Here is a 15,510-nt window from a genome sequence, read left to right as displayed (position 1 = left end):
CGGTGAAGTTAGGATGACTGTGTTATATAATCTAAAAGCTAACAAATACTCGTTGCTATCCAAACTTTAATCGAACGTAACTAATACAAAGTCTCAATAGCAAGCTGACCCACTCGGTAGTGGAAGCGATATTTCCAGGCCGTCTGCTATTGACGAATTAGGCCTAAATCAAGACGGCACTCCCTGAGCTCCACAGAGTTGACAAGAGGGCGCTGTGGTCGGGGTAGTTAGTCTTCTCTCGTAGTACCAGCTTATGAGAGCGTGCACCTAAGTAGTGGCATCCTAACTATCGTCGCCACACTTTCTGTCTTACATTGATTAATGTGTTCAACAAGTAAATGGTCGTAGCGTCTAGATCTTAATCTGAGAACACCTATTTTCCGAGCCAGTGAGTATTCATTTAAGTAAAATATTTAAACTTCTGATGGACATGCGGAAGGGTGGAGTCTTCAACAAATGCCGTTTTTTCCACATAGACATTATTTATCTCTTTATTTATTGTTGCTTACAATTTCTACACCCATGGCCAGAAATTTAACACTTGTCTTAGTTACTCAAACTTATATACAACTGTAATAAAACATTGTGAGTTAACGAGAATTTCACTCTCATTTAAGTATATGGCCGAAAGAGTCAGTCTTCAGGAACTGTGAAACGAACCGTATCGTACAGGACCGGATTCCACGAAGGGCGCCGTTTCACCACGACATGGCGAAGCTCACAGGCGTTTGTTGTCAATTGTGGCTTAAGTGCTGTAATGTGCGAGTGAGACAGGCGAGAACCTACGTCATATAGACACCCAAAAGAAGCCATGTGCGGACCTAAGATCGGACATACAGGCGAACATTTAAGGAAACTATTTAATTCTGTAGAAATGCAGGGAATCAAGCCACAGTAATTTTAATCTCCTATCCTCAATAAATTTTCATGTAGATCCCAATAAAACTTGAATATTTATTATATCTATAACTGTTTAGGATTTACTGTTAAAGTGAAATTCACAAGTTTTGTAACTAAGACCTGAATGCTATAATCAGAACGCTTTAGCCCATCTTAACGATCGACATTTCATATAGAAGTGCATCATTAAAACGACAAATGTTGCTTATATCGACTCTGTAACTTTATTTATTTAAATGATATAGTATACTTAAATTATCAGTATCTTTATTTAGGCATCAGATCATCATATACTCCACACATAACACATTGAACGATAACAGCATAACACCTTATTGAATCATTAGGTAGCAGAATATTTCGTGCATAATAGTTACTTTTGTTCTTTATTTATTTCTCAGAAAGCACATTGGTGCAAGGCTAATAGCCGTAGCATTCAAAGCTAAGAAGGAAATTGTATTAATTTTTTGTAAAAGAATTTAACGTTTATTATATAATGGATGTTATTATTACTCTACTTAGAACGTGAAAGTGGTCAAGCGTTGATTATTTATGTATGTTAAAATGCAAAGTAATGTGGAATTAGCTCTAGCCAATCAGATGGACGGCTTCAGGAAATGGAACTGCCCTAGTCAGTTGAGTGACCATGTTCGGCGGCAGGAAAACGCGGCTGGAGACGGGCAGAGAGGGACAGTGCTGGTTTAGACACCAGAGGGATAGTGCTGGTGGAGACACGAAAACGGCCGGTCGGTCGTTAGGTACCTAGGAAGTGAAACGACTTAGAAAATTTAGCGTGGTGTGGTATTGCGGGACAGTCTATGAGCGGTGAGCAGCCGCGAGCCTGGTATGAACTCTAACTTTTCGTATGGAATATCGCACTTGTGTTTCACGAAGAGATTGTGAATGATCGAACTGTGTCAAATTGATATGCGTCGAGTGTAATAGTAATTCTAAATACGACCACTTTCGCTATTAGTTTGCTTTCTGAATAAACATTATACTAATCAAATCGCAACTGTGTAGTCTGCATCATTTATGGGCGTTGATTTAGTTCCCGATATTATTATTACTGTTATTATATGTTAACCCTGTATTTCGCAAACTTACCATCAGCCAGACAGTTTAACCAAAGGGTCACAAATGTCCAGTTTAGGGCGTGTAATGCGACACGTGCGGCTCAACCACTAGACGAGTTTGATCCAAGACATTTCGACGAAGAGCAACCCCATTTGAGCCCGAACATTCTTTGGGATGTTAGCTCGCAACTGGGGGCTCGTCCGGGATAGGAACTTGGAATGTGTTAGTTGAGGGATAAGAATCTTGCAAAGTGAGGGAACAGGATTGGAGTCTGGAAAGTGATAGTTGTGGAATATGAACACTGGAAAGTTTACAATTCGATTTGAATTCAGCTAAGTGTTTCCAAAAGTATTATCTGAACTCCGATAGGCAAGAGTTAAATGTGAGATCTGTTCAGGTCTGAATATCAAGTTTCTTTAATAGTTGTGACATTAAAATTGTAACTTAACGACGCTCTGTGACCTAGGTCGCAAGTCTGTGGCAGATTAGGCAGTTTGCGTGGGTGCTCTGATCTAATAATTTTGCAAACTTTGTGTGCCATGAGTTTTAGCAGTGATTAGGAGTGATAAAAAAGAAACACGGAAGAACAGGCTACATCGAAACCATGTGGTTCCAGCCAGCAGCAGCATCTTCACCGGCGATTCATCGCGTAGCGGCCGTTGCAGTACCTCAGCAGAGGCTACGCAATCTTCAGCGTCGGCTTCGACTTCAACATCGGCAGCAATGCCAATACCGAAGGATCCAGCACAACAAAGCTAAGTATTTAGGTTGATAGCGAGATTATGTATGATTCTGTAGTTCAATCGCCAATAATAGACGTCGCTAACATTAAGCAGTTGACCAGTTTATGTGGGACCGAAAATAAAAGCGAGCTGCGTAGCCCAAAGTCGGAGAGGAAGAGCGTGATCAGCGGTGAATTTAGTAGGGCAAATAATCCGAAATCAGGCAAGGGAGATGAATTTGAGGAAGAGTTGATGTCGCAGTTAATGCAAATGGTAAGAGATTTGGGAGCCCAAATTAATTCTGTTAAAAACGATATGGAATCCAAAATTCATTCTGTTAGAACCGATATGGATGACGTAAATTTAAAACTTGTCTCTGTTAAAACCGATATGGTGGACGTAATTTAAATATTGATTCGGTTCAATCCGAAATAGCTTCGGTTAGCAGACGACGGGAAATATCACCCAGTAAATTCTCTAGCTGCATGCAGGCACGGCTTTATAAGGGGTATGCCCAACGAAGCGAAGATAAAATTCCTGAAAAGACAATTGGAAGGTGAGCTGCAATCGTGGACAAATATACACAGTGATTCGTTCACTACCTACGAAATATTTGAAAGCAGTTTCCTGAAAGAGTTCTGGAGGGAAGCGAAGCAAACGTGACACCAAAATGAGTTTCTCAACGGGCCAACATTTAAATGCGGGAACAGGTCGATACGAGAATTTTGTAAAAGTGAACTTGCGAGATTAATGCATGTGAAACGTCCACTGGGAGTTCTTACCTAAATTACGTTTTTGGAAATGTGGTTACCGGAAAATTTGCAGTGGGATCTAGTGCACAGTCCTAGCAACTCAACAGACGAATTTTTGGACTTTGAAGAAAAATTAGAACGGGCGTTGAAATTTAAACCGCAAAGTAAGCAGACATATAGTTTTCAGAGTGGAGATCATAACTACACTCAGAGTAATTACTATGAAAGGCATCCGGGAAGTTATCAACGGAACGCAAACAACAGTTTTGATAAGGGAAGCGGTAACAGGAGCACATCCAATGATAGATTTCAAAGGGGTAATGGGAGCGGATACTTTCGTGACAGGGACTGACACGAAGAACGTAGATTTGAGGGACCGACATCTGGCGAATTGAACCAGCGCAGTGGAGGAACTTGAAATAAAGTTTCGCCGCATCTCAGGTCCCGAGATGGCAAAATAAATCGGCGATGAATAAGGTGCAAGTAAACGGAAATGTGATAGGTGTTAATAAATCGGCAGAAAGACGTCCGAATTTTGATACGAAATTAGTAACAGATGAGAACCAAATAGGTAAATTTCCAAAATAGATCGTAGGTAAAAGGAATAATCCTAAGATAATGAGAGATAACGATAAAGACGATGACGACGATTTAGGGCTAAATGATTTGTTCTATGAATACGAGACGAAAGAGTGTGTGAATTTTTATACAGTGAAAGATTCTAAGTGCCTAAAGGGGGCTGAGGTGCAGCCGAATTTGGTAGAGTTAGATGGTATACATAATTCTAAAGAGGTACTAACCAGCTGTAACGATTATAGTGATGAAGGTAATGATGTTCCAAGTGATATTGTGACGGCGAAAGTTGTTAAGGAGGTTAATAAGGGCGGCGTAGCATTAGTCACGTCAGCTGTTGATGAATTTGTGTGGGTGTTGTAGTTGCTGGTAATGATACTTGAGAGGAAGGGATCTCTGCGTATCTTACTGCTAATGAAGGTAAACCCGAGAGTATGGATGGATCTGTGGATCTTGAAAGTTTATTTGAGAATGAATGATGATCTGAATTTGATGTGCGATATGAAATTAATATGTTGCAGGAGTGTGTAGGAGAGGAAAAGGTATTGTGCTCAGGTTTAAATCAAAACGCATCGGAATTTAATGGAACTGTTGATTCTGAAATTGCACGACGCTGCAGCTATAATTTATGTTATGTAACGGCAGAGGATGGTGAAACTATGAATGGTTCTTATATTGGTGATTTGTCGACGGAGGTAAATGAAGTGTTATGTAGCGAGTTGTATGATGTATCAGCGGCTGTCGAAAGTGCTGTTTGTGAAGGTGTCTGTAACGACGTGGAAGTAAAAAGTAATGCTTTATTTCATGATAATGATGTTGAGGATACTAATGTCCATAATTTTAAGGGAGAATATAATTATTTTGATTCTCATATAGTAACTGATATTTGGACAGTATGGTATCTTAAGTAGGAATGTGATTTTACTGTAACTGATAGGCGATGGTACGGTAGAACATTAGGATCGTTATTGCCTTATTTGTGGACTCGAAAGAAGCTTAAGATAGCGAGAGATCTAGAAGGGAGAATAAATGAAATTTGGGCGAAAGAAGCATTTAATGAATTATTTTTGGACGAGTACAAAATTGAGGGGTGTATCGAACAGGATATGTGTACTCTAGAAATGGAAGAGAAGATTATTTGGATGTGTAATTTGCTACTACAAACAGCATAGTGAACGCATTATTGTGGCCAAGACATACACGAAGCCCACGACTACTGCAGTAGTACAAGTTTATATGCCAACTAGCTCTGCAGATGACGAAGAAATTGATGAAAAGTATGATGAGATAAAAGAAATTATTCAGGTAGTGAACGGAGACGAAAATTTAATTGTCATGGGTGACTACAATTCAAGAGTAGGAAAAGGGAGAGAAGGAAACATAGTAGGTGAATATGGATTGGGGCTAAGAAATGAAAGAGGAAGCCGCCTGGTAGAATTCTCCGCAGAGCATAACTTAATCATAGCTAACACTTGGTTTAAGAATCACGAAAGAAGGTTGTATACATGGAAGAATCCTGGAGATACTAAAAGGTATCTGACATATTATATAATGGTAAGACAGTGATTTAGGAACCAGGTTTTAAATTGTAAGACATATCCAGGGGCAGATGTGGACTCTGACAACAAATTCGTGGTTATGAACTGTAGATTAAAACTGAAGAAACTGCAAAAAGGTGGGAATTAAAGGAGATGGGACCAGGATGAACTAACTACACCAGAGGTGGTACAGAGTTTCAGGGACAGCATAAGGGAACAATTGACAGGAATGGGGGAAAGATATACAGTAGAAGAAGAATGGGTAGCTTTGAGGGATGAAATAGTGAAGGCAGCAGACGAACAAATAGGTAAAAAGACGAGGGTTAGTAGAAACCCATGGGTAACAGAAGAAATATTGAATTTAACTGAAGAAAGGAGAAAATATAAGAATGCAGTAAATGAAGCAGGCAAAAAGGAATACAAACGTCTCAAAAATGAGATCGACAGTGAGTGCAAAATGGGTAAGCAGGGATGGCTAGAGGACAAATACAAGGATTTAGAGGCTTATCTCACTAGGGGTGAGATAGATACTGCATACAGGAAAATTAAAGAAACCTTTGCAGAAAAGAGAACCACTTGCATGAATATCAAGAGCTATGTTGGAAGAGACTGTAGATGAAGATGAAATGGGAGATATGATACTGCGTGAAGAGTTTCACAGAACACTGAAAGACCACAGTCGAAACAAGGCCCCCGGAGTAGACAACATTCCATTAGAACTACTGACAGCCTTGGGAGAGCCAGTCCTGACAAAGCTCTACCATCTGGTGAGCAAGATGTATGAGACAGGCGAAATACCCTCAGACTTCAAGAAGAATATAATAATTCCAATCCCAAAGAAAGCAGGTGTTGACAGATGTGAAAATTACCGAACAATCAGTTTAATAAGCCACAGCTGCAAAATACTAACGCGAATTCCTTACAGACGAATGGAAAAAAATGATAGAAGCCGACCTCGGGGAAGATCAGTTTGGATTCCGCAGAAATGTTGGAACACGTGAGGCAATACTGAGCTAACGACTTATCTTAGAAGAAAGATTAAGGAAAGGGAAACCTACGTTTCTAGCATTTGTAGACTTAGAGAAAGCTTTTGACAATGTTGATTGGAATACTCTCTTTCAAATGCTGAAGGTGGCAGGGGTAAAATACAGAGAGCGAAAAGTGTACTGGGACGCGAAATTGAAGCGTCAGCCATCCACCAGTGTCAGCCCAGTTTTCAGGTGAATATGCGTTTAATTTAGTGTTTTGTTAATGTATTTAATAATATTTGTGGTGTTTGTGAATTATCTAAAGTATTGTATTTATTTTTATGTTTCATGTACGGAGAGGGCGGCGCAACGAACGGAGACAGAATCTTCACTGCCGGGACGAGAGAGAAATTTGCTGGCCACTATACGTCGCGGGTCGACAGCCAAAGAGCAACTGAAGACCCTGAAACCGAGTTGTGGCGTCGTGCTTCTAAAAACTGAAAAAAATACGAATTTGTAATGTTTCTAAAACGATGACGTCACAGAAAGTTTAATCATGTTGTAAATGTTCAGTCCTATCTTGTCAAGGCTCATGTTCACGTCTGTGTGTAGTATATATGGAGAAAATAAACTAGTGTATACTACAAAAGTTTAAATACATGTTCCGAGGAAGAAGTTTTACTGATTTATTTGGCAAGATTATTAATTTTTGACAACGTTTATCGCGAGTTTGAGTCTTAACAGTTTATTCAATGTGGTTTTAATATTTATTAAAGCAGATAACTTGCATTAATATAATTTCTGAGAAGAAACAAACGACATCTAAATTGAAAAACGTTTGCGCAAACCAATGCGACTGAGTGACGTAATTCTGCGCATACGACTCAAATGATGATGTTTTAAGTACAGTTTCGTTCAAGAACCATTCAGAGACAACTTTAAAAAGAATTTAAATAGTTTTGAAGTGTTTTGTAACTGACGTAGATTGACGAAGTCTGCACATGGTCATATGTCAAAAGAAAAACATTTATACAAAACTTACGTCGTTACGCTACACCGTGGCGACCTTATAAACAGGACTTGTGTGCAACTAAGGCACACAGGTACGAAACAATTAAAACATCAAGAGTCCTTCGGAAGTCAACGCGAGTCTTCATGGAGCCCTCACTAGCCAGCGGCGACTTCGCGGGTGTGTGCAGCTGACGGAGCGCAGCCAAGCAGTACGGTCACGCAGTTATTCCACGAGAAGGCGCATCTGTTGGGCAGCAGCTGAACGCTGCAAACCCCGACAACCTTTTTCTCCATAAACTAACAGGCCCAGTGCGTCAGCTGGGGTGCGTTCCTCCGGCTGATATTAGAGGTGTTGCTGAGGGCTTCGCATGTCTACGGTGCGGCCTGGCGTGTTTGCAGCCAGTGATGTCTCCGGTGTTCGACTCAGCATCCTGCCAGTTGCGGGAGCGGGGTCGCAGCATCTCAGCAGCTGCATCGACGGCTGTTACTTCCGCAGCACATAATTGCACACTGATCACCGAGAACTACAAACTACAATATTAGTCTCCGGTGAGTCTGTTTTAAGTTGGAAGTGGAGTGTTGTACATAGGGGGTGTGCTTTTAATAGGATTGTTGATTACAAGTCTGCGTGTGTAACTAGTTAATATTTTACAATAATGTCGGGAAGTGAAATGTCAGACGAAGAGCAATGTGTGTCCGATAGGAGCATAAGAACCCCTTTTTAGGGCGATCGCTAAATTAAAACAATCCAACGAAGAATCTATGGCTAGATTAAAGGGGGAACTTAAAGGGGAGCCAAGAAAATCTACAGACAGGTTACAGGAACATCTTAATGAAATCAGTGGAGAATTAAGTGATAAAATAGAGGCTTCTAAAGTTGAAATGCAGGAAAAACTAGTAGGACTTAGTAATAAGATTGCTGGTAATTGTAAAAAGGTTAGAAGAACATATCCAGGAATCGCGTGAGGGTAAAGCTCGCATGCGAAATGATATTACTGACTTAACCAAAAGACTAGATAATGTCAATGTCTTAGTTGTAAATGAAATAGAGAAAAATAACGATAAGTTACGAGATGAATTTTGTACGCAAACAGAAACTGTTCGTAGAGAATTATTAGAATTTATTAAAGAGGTTTCTACCAAACCTGTCGAGATTTCTTCAATAGATAATGTAGAATTAGAGACGTTAACTCATCGAGAAGAAAAAGATCATACTGAAACAGAAAACATGAAATTTTTATTTACTGAAATATGGAGTAACCTTGAGACTTCCAAAGATAATAATATTGACGAAGGTACACAGCGTTCACATCATGAACACAATGAAGAATCGATATTAGCTAACCGTGTATCCAGTATAGAGATGCGAATACAGGAAATTATTAAACGGTTATCGGAATTCGATAATAAAGAGAACATTTCAAGCAGTAGAAGTAATAAAGTAATCAGAGACAACAGTCGCATCGTGTTTGCTAGCTCGGACGACAAAAATACATATAAAGAAATCACGGCAAGCAAATCCGACGCAACTCCGTCTCCGCAATCTAAACAAAATCCAACTATGTTTCTCGCAGAACGTTGGGATGATATAACGACAAATTCAAATGTAGCAAGTCGATTTCCTGTATTCAAACCAGGAAGCGAACTTCACCCTACAATCTTTATAAAAGCTTTTGAAACTTCATTATCTCCTAAATGGAGTAATGAAAAATGGATTCAATTTGTAATAGGACATTTAGAAACAGAAGCTGCGGAATGGGCAGTACTGAGTGGAACTGAATTTAGGGACTGGGATGATTTTGTCAAGTAGTTTAAACAAAATTATTGGTCAAGAGGAAAACAACAACACTTAACATTAGAATTTTTAGACCCTCCTCCTTATTCTAAACGGTGTGGAGGTTATAGGAATTATTTCCAATGGCATTTAAACCGTGCTAAATGAATAGAAGAACTAATTATTGAAAGTCATCTAATACGAGTCCTAATCAGTAGGTTACCGTATTATGTAAAGGAAAGAATGATAGAAAGGGAATGGTCACAACCTCGCGAATTGTTAGGATATTTAGAACAAGTAGATATACTTAATAGAGAATGGGAAGAAATTTAGATTTGGTAGAAATGACAATTCCCGAAACAATAATAATTCAGAACCACGAAAATTTAACAACAACGATCATATCCGGTTTTGTTATATAAAACGTCAATCATAAGCTAAAGAGCGCCAACAAAATCGGGGTAATGACTCTATGATTTGGAAATCACACAACAACGATAATGAGATAAACCACCCTCGAGTAATTAATGAAGGTCAAGTTGTAGGTGACGTTATCATAGAAAGTCAGGATTATCACCTATAGAAATTTTAGGCAAACGAATTATAGGTGAGCTTTTACTAGCTGCTCTCCTTGGCCACCAGTAAATGACATCCAACAATGCATTCCAAGCGACAAAATTAGCGAACATGTTGTTAAAAATGCTGAACGGAGAATTAAAAGTTATAGTCAACATGCTATAGAACCCTCATTTCTGGTAGGAGATCTTGTATTAGTACGATCTCATCGTAAAAGTTCGAAGATCAATAAGGAATGTAGAAAATTCTTCTTTATCTTTGAAGGTTCATATGTTGTTCATAAGATTGTACATCCCAAAGCGTTACTTCTTATGGAATCTTCATCAGGTGTAATTAAAGGATTATATAGTGTCGATCAAATTAAAGCCTTCATTCCTAAATAAGTTAATATTTAGTATATGTTACATACGGACGAGCGTTCATAGTTTATTCATGTGAAGTTTTTCGTGATAGTTACGTGTTCTTTAAAAGAAATAACAGGAAGTGTAAACAAGTGTTCCACAATAATCTACCGGTACTTCCAAAATGGAAAGATAACTAAAAAGGGATTTATATGGAAGAAATTTTTATTATTAGGTCAGAAGAAATTTTGTATATTTTATATTACTCGGATAGTAGGAAGTAAATAATTTTAGGGACCATGGGCGTCCAGAGTTATATGGCTCACGAGAACATAGCAGAGTGCCTTTAATACACATTTGTAATAGTGTTAATATAGAACACACCAAACGGGGCTCTCTCGCTTATTTCTCCTAAAGAAATTGCCATTACCCAACAAAGTGCCCAGATGTAAAGAAAGCCGTGCCGAGGTTCTGAAGAAAGTTTTGCTTGATTTCAACTTGACCTCATGCATAAATAAAGCATTATGGAAAAGAACGACGTAAAGTAAATAGTACTATTAGTTACTGTGAGAAACTTATTATTAATATATATTTTGGAAAGAATAACTCTAGTAAATGAATAAAACTGAAAATAACCTATCACAATTTGAACGCTCTGTCCTAATGTAACAACGTTAAAGAACGTACTAAACTATTATTTATTAGCAACTATTAATGAAAAGGAGTAATCTCCATATATTCAGTTATGAACTACAATAATAGCATGATTAAAAGTAAATGACAAATAGTCACAACAATATCGTCATAAAAGGACTGAATCTATCTAAGAGCAAGGACTTTAGATTACGGAAAATGTGAGAAAGATGTATAATATTAACAGTTAATTATTGTATATAGAAGAAGTTTTATTTTCGGTTGAAACTTATGTCGTTACACTACAAAGGCTATTTACAATTTGTACAGAAAGCAGATGGCAGTTATAAGAGTCGAGGAGTATGAAAGGGAAGCAGTGCTTGGGAAGGGAGTGAGGCAGGGTTGAAGCCTATCCCCGAAGTTATTCAATCTGTATATTGAGCAAGCAATTAAGGAAACAAAAGGAAAGTTCGGAGTAGGTATTAAAATCCATGGAGAAGAAATAAAGACATTGAGGTTCGCCAATGACATTGTAATTCTGTCAGAGACAGCAAAGGACTTGGAAGAGTAGTTGAACGGAATGGTCAGTGTCTTGTAAGGAGGGTATAAGATGAACATCAACAAAAGCTAGACGAGGATAATGGAATGTAGTCGAATGAAGTCATGTGACGCCGAGGGAATTATATTAGGAAATGAGACACTTAAAGTAGTAAAGGACTTTTGCTATTTCGGGAGCAAAATAACTGATAGTGGTCGAAGTAGAGAGGATATAAAATGTAGCCTAGCAATGGCAAGGAAAGCGTTTCTGAAGAAGAAAAATTTGTTAACATCGAGTATAGATTTAAATGTCAGGAAGTCGTTTCTGAAAGTATTTGTATGGAGTGTAGCCATGTATGGAAGTGAAACGTGGACGATACATAGTTTAGACAAGAAGAGAATAGAAGCTTTCGAAATGTGGGGCTACAGAAGAATGCTGAAGATTAGATGGGTAGATCACATAACTAATGAGGAGGTATGAAATAGAATTGGGGAGAAGAGGAGCTTGTGGCACAACTTGACTAGATGAAGGGATCGGTTGGTAGGACATGTTCTGAGACATCGAGGGATCACCGATTTAGTATTGGAGGGCAGCGTGGTGGGTAAAAATCGTAAAGGGAGACCAAGACATGAATACACTAAGCAGATTCAGAAGGATGTAGGCTGCAGTAGGTACTGGGAGACGAAGAAGCTTGCACTGTATAGACTAGTATGGAGAGCTGCAACAAACCAGTCTGAGGATTGAAGACCACAACAACAACAACAATTTGCAATGTTTTATTCCTGAGTTTATTGTCCCTTATTTGTTATTTCGTCGCATAAAGATATGTCACTTTATTTTATTTATTGTTTGGCACAACATCTATGCAGTTATAAAGAGATAGTTTAGACGCACATTTGGGTGCGTGGAGGTGGGAGAACTCAATTATTTGGTGAACGGTACCAAGTCAAAAAATCAGTGCACAGTATGCATATAAATCGGGTTTTTACAGGTGTAAAGGGGATTTATTTATGTATGTGTACGCGTTAGGCTTACGTTTCGGATAGTTTTATGTTTGTTGTAATTTCCAAATTATAAGTAAGGTCTCGCCAATTTGGGTGCATGGATGTCGAAGAAATTTGGAAAATGAGATTTAATAATGCTTACCTAGGAAGACAAATTTATGTTTACTGAGTCTTTCAAGCGCTGTACCTCTAATCGACGTAAAAGATCGACCGAGATTCTAACTTTATTTGCACACAAACCTACTAGTGGGCTCAACAGAGTAGAATGGTGATTTTGAGTCGGAGAACAACTATTGCTGACCATAGATATAAGAGGAATCGTTTCCGTATGCATTTTCGGAAGGCAATATAATTCACTTCGTGTTAGTTCCTTGTCAGCGAAGATATTAGACTTTAGTGTACAACGATCTATTGTTGCACTGTGCTTTGATAAACAGCAGGCACTCGCTAGCGAAGTATCGAGAGTTGTTGAAGACGTCCTTCGGTTAAATTCCTGTAAGTTGTTTCAACATTTTATACGCTTGGAGAAGCTTAAGTTTCAAGAACTTAACATGTACCTTTCTAGGTACCGTTAGTAGTTTGAATAACTGCTTCAACCATGCCAGAAAAAAATATAATTTTTTTATTTACTAATTTTCCGTACATGTCCGTACAGCCATCTCTACACTGTAAATATTATTCCACAGTTTGTCTTGCCAGCGCAGAGTAAGCATTAGGCTAAGTTGTATCTTGCTACGAAACTATATACGCTTAACAATACCAATAAATAAGTCATCATTTATACTAATTTACCTCTTTTCAATATTTCACTCAAAAATTTGGGAAATGTCTTCTTAAATACCAAAGCAATGTGTGGTAGAACCTTTGCCCTATGAAAGGTAGCGGCTTTTTCATAAGATTAATCTGAAACGACGTCAAATACTGGATACACTTGTTATGATCTGCTCTTAGATTTTTATTTCTTTTGTACTTAGAGACTGTGGATAGTCTCAGTTTCAATAAAATTAAAGGCTTAATCCTTTTTCCTGAGTTGTTCTCAAACGCCTTTTTTATCAGACAAAGACATTCACCTGTCGTTGGTTGTACAATTCGAACTTCAGATGTACTGGGTGATGAAAAAGTCAGTATAAATTTGAAAACTGATTAATTCACGGAATAATGTAGATACAGAGGTACAAATTGACACACATTCTTGGAATGATAAGGGGTTTTATTACAACCACAAAAAACAAAAGTTCAAAAAATTTCCGACAGATAGCACTTCATCTCATCAGAATAGCAATAATTAGCATAACAAAGTAAGACAAAGCCAACATGATGATCTTTACTGGAAATGCTCAATATGTACACCATCATTCCTAAACAATGGCTGTAATTGAGGAATAATGTTGTGAACAGCACTGTAAAGTATGTCCGGAGCTATGGTGAGGCATTAGCGTCGGATGTCGTCTTTCAGCATCCCTAGAGATGTCGGTCGATCACGATACACTTGCGACTTCAGGTAACCCCAAAGCCAATAATCGCACAGACTGAGGTCTGGGGAGCGGGGAGGCCAAGCATGACGAAAGTGGGGGCTGAGTACACGATCATCAACCAAACGACGAGCGAAAGAGATCTTCCACGCGTCTAGCAATATGGGGTGGTTCTAATAAACCCTATGTCATTCCAAGCATGTCTGTCAATTTTTACCTCTCTATCTACATTATTACATGGTTTATTGCGTTTTCAAATTTATACTGACTTTTTGATCACTGGGTATATTTATTCCAGGCATATTCCGATGTTTATTCAACAGTGCGTCACCAGTAGTCTGTCATTACACTGTAATTAGCAGCCTTTCTTATTGGGCATATTATGTGTTATCTCTATATATAAAAGACAATACCCCGACAGACTGACTCACTCATTCATGATCGCACAGCCCAAACGAATCCAGTGATTGTTGATCTTAAACAGTAGACGTCGTTTGAGGAGAACTTTTAGGAATTCCACCCCTAAGGGCGTGAACTAGGGGATGAAAGTTTTTTGAAAAATGCCGCTATTAAGGCTACACCTACGAAAATCGAAATTTGGTTTCTGCGTTGGAAATAAAGAAAGTATTTTAGGAAATTTAACCCCTGTTGTAGTGAAATATGGTTTGAAAGGTTTCTTCGAAATCAATCGTTATTAAAAACCTACTGAAGTGTTATTAAAGCTACATTTATGATAATTGGTATATGTCTTCTTCGTTACAAATAAAAATAAAGTGTCCCAGTGTTTTTCAGAATTTATCCCTGAAGAGGGTGTAGTAGCATATGAAACGTTTTACGAAGTTATTTCATTCTAAAGTAATTTTTAAAGATAAATTTACGAAAATACGTATTTCACTCGTCGGTTGGAATTAAGAAAATAACTGTTTCAGAGCTTTTGGAAAAACTCCCAAGGGGGGGGGGTGAAAAAAGGGGACGAAAGTTTTTTTGGTAATACTTCACTGTTGAATCATTTTTGAAGCTAAATTACTGACTGCCATATTTGGCACGATATCATTTGTATGTGATGTGTCGTATTTGCACATTTCCACTTTAACAAAATATAGTCGGGAAATTATTTGTCGCGGCTGTTTATGAAGTATAATAAATATAGCCCTTATAAGTGAAAATATATGTAGTTTACGTGCAGACAATAGAAGATGTTTCGTGTTTCCGCCACTAATACAAATGTGCAGATCCACACTAAACACAGAGGATGCAGCAGCCAGTGGCGGCCTCGCACGCTCTCCGTGTTGCATGCGTGGCCCTCAGGCAAAGTTGTGCGGGCCGCGGACGCTCCAGGCGTGCCGCCGCCGCCGCCCCCGCCCGCCGAACACAAAGCCCGGCGCACAATTAATGGCCTGCAGGGCGCACAGTTGTCGCCCCCGGCGCCAGAGCCACTTGCGGTCGCGTCCACTGTGCGGCCGCCGCCCCCACAATAGCGGCGCGCGCAGTGCCACGCCACGCTGACCCATCCCCCCCATCCCAGCACTGTCTGTTACGCTCGCCGTCACTCCACTAACGCTGCACTACAGCCACGCTCGCTGCTCCGGCACAATGACGATACTTAAACAGAGTCACAACAGCTGCCATAA

The sequence above is a fragment of the Schistocerca piceifrons genome, chromosome 6 (assembly GCF_021461385.2).
Source record: "Schistocerca piceifrons isolate TAMUIC-IGC-003096 chromosome 6, iqSchPice1.1, whole genome shotgun sequence".
Classification (NCBI taxonomy): Eukaryota; Metazoa; Arthropoda; class Insecta; order Orthoptera; family Acrididae; genus Schistocerca; species Schistocerca piceifrons.
This window is presented reverse-complemented; position numbering follows the sequence as displayed.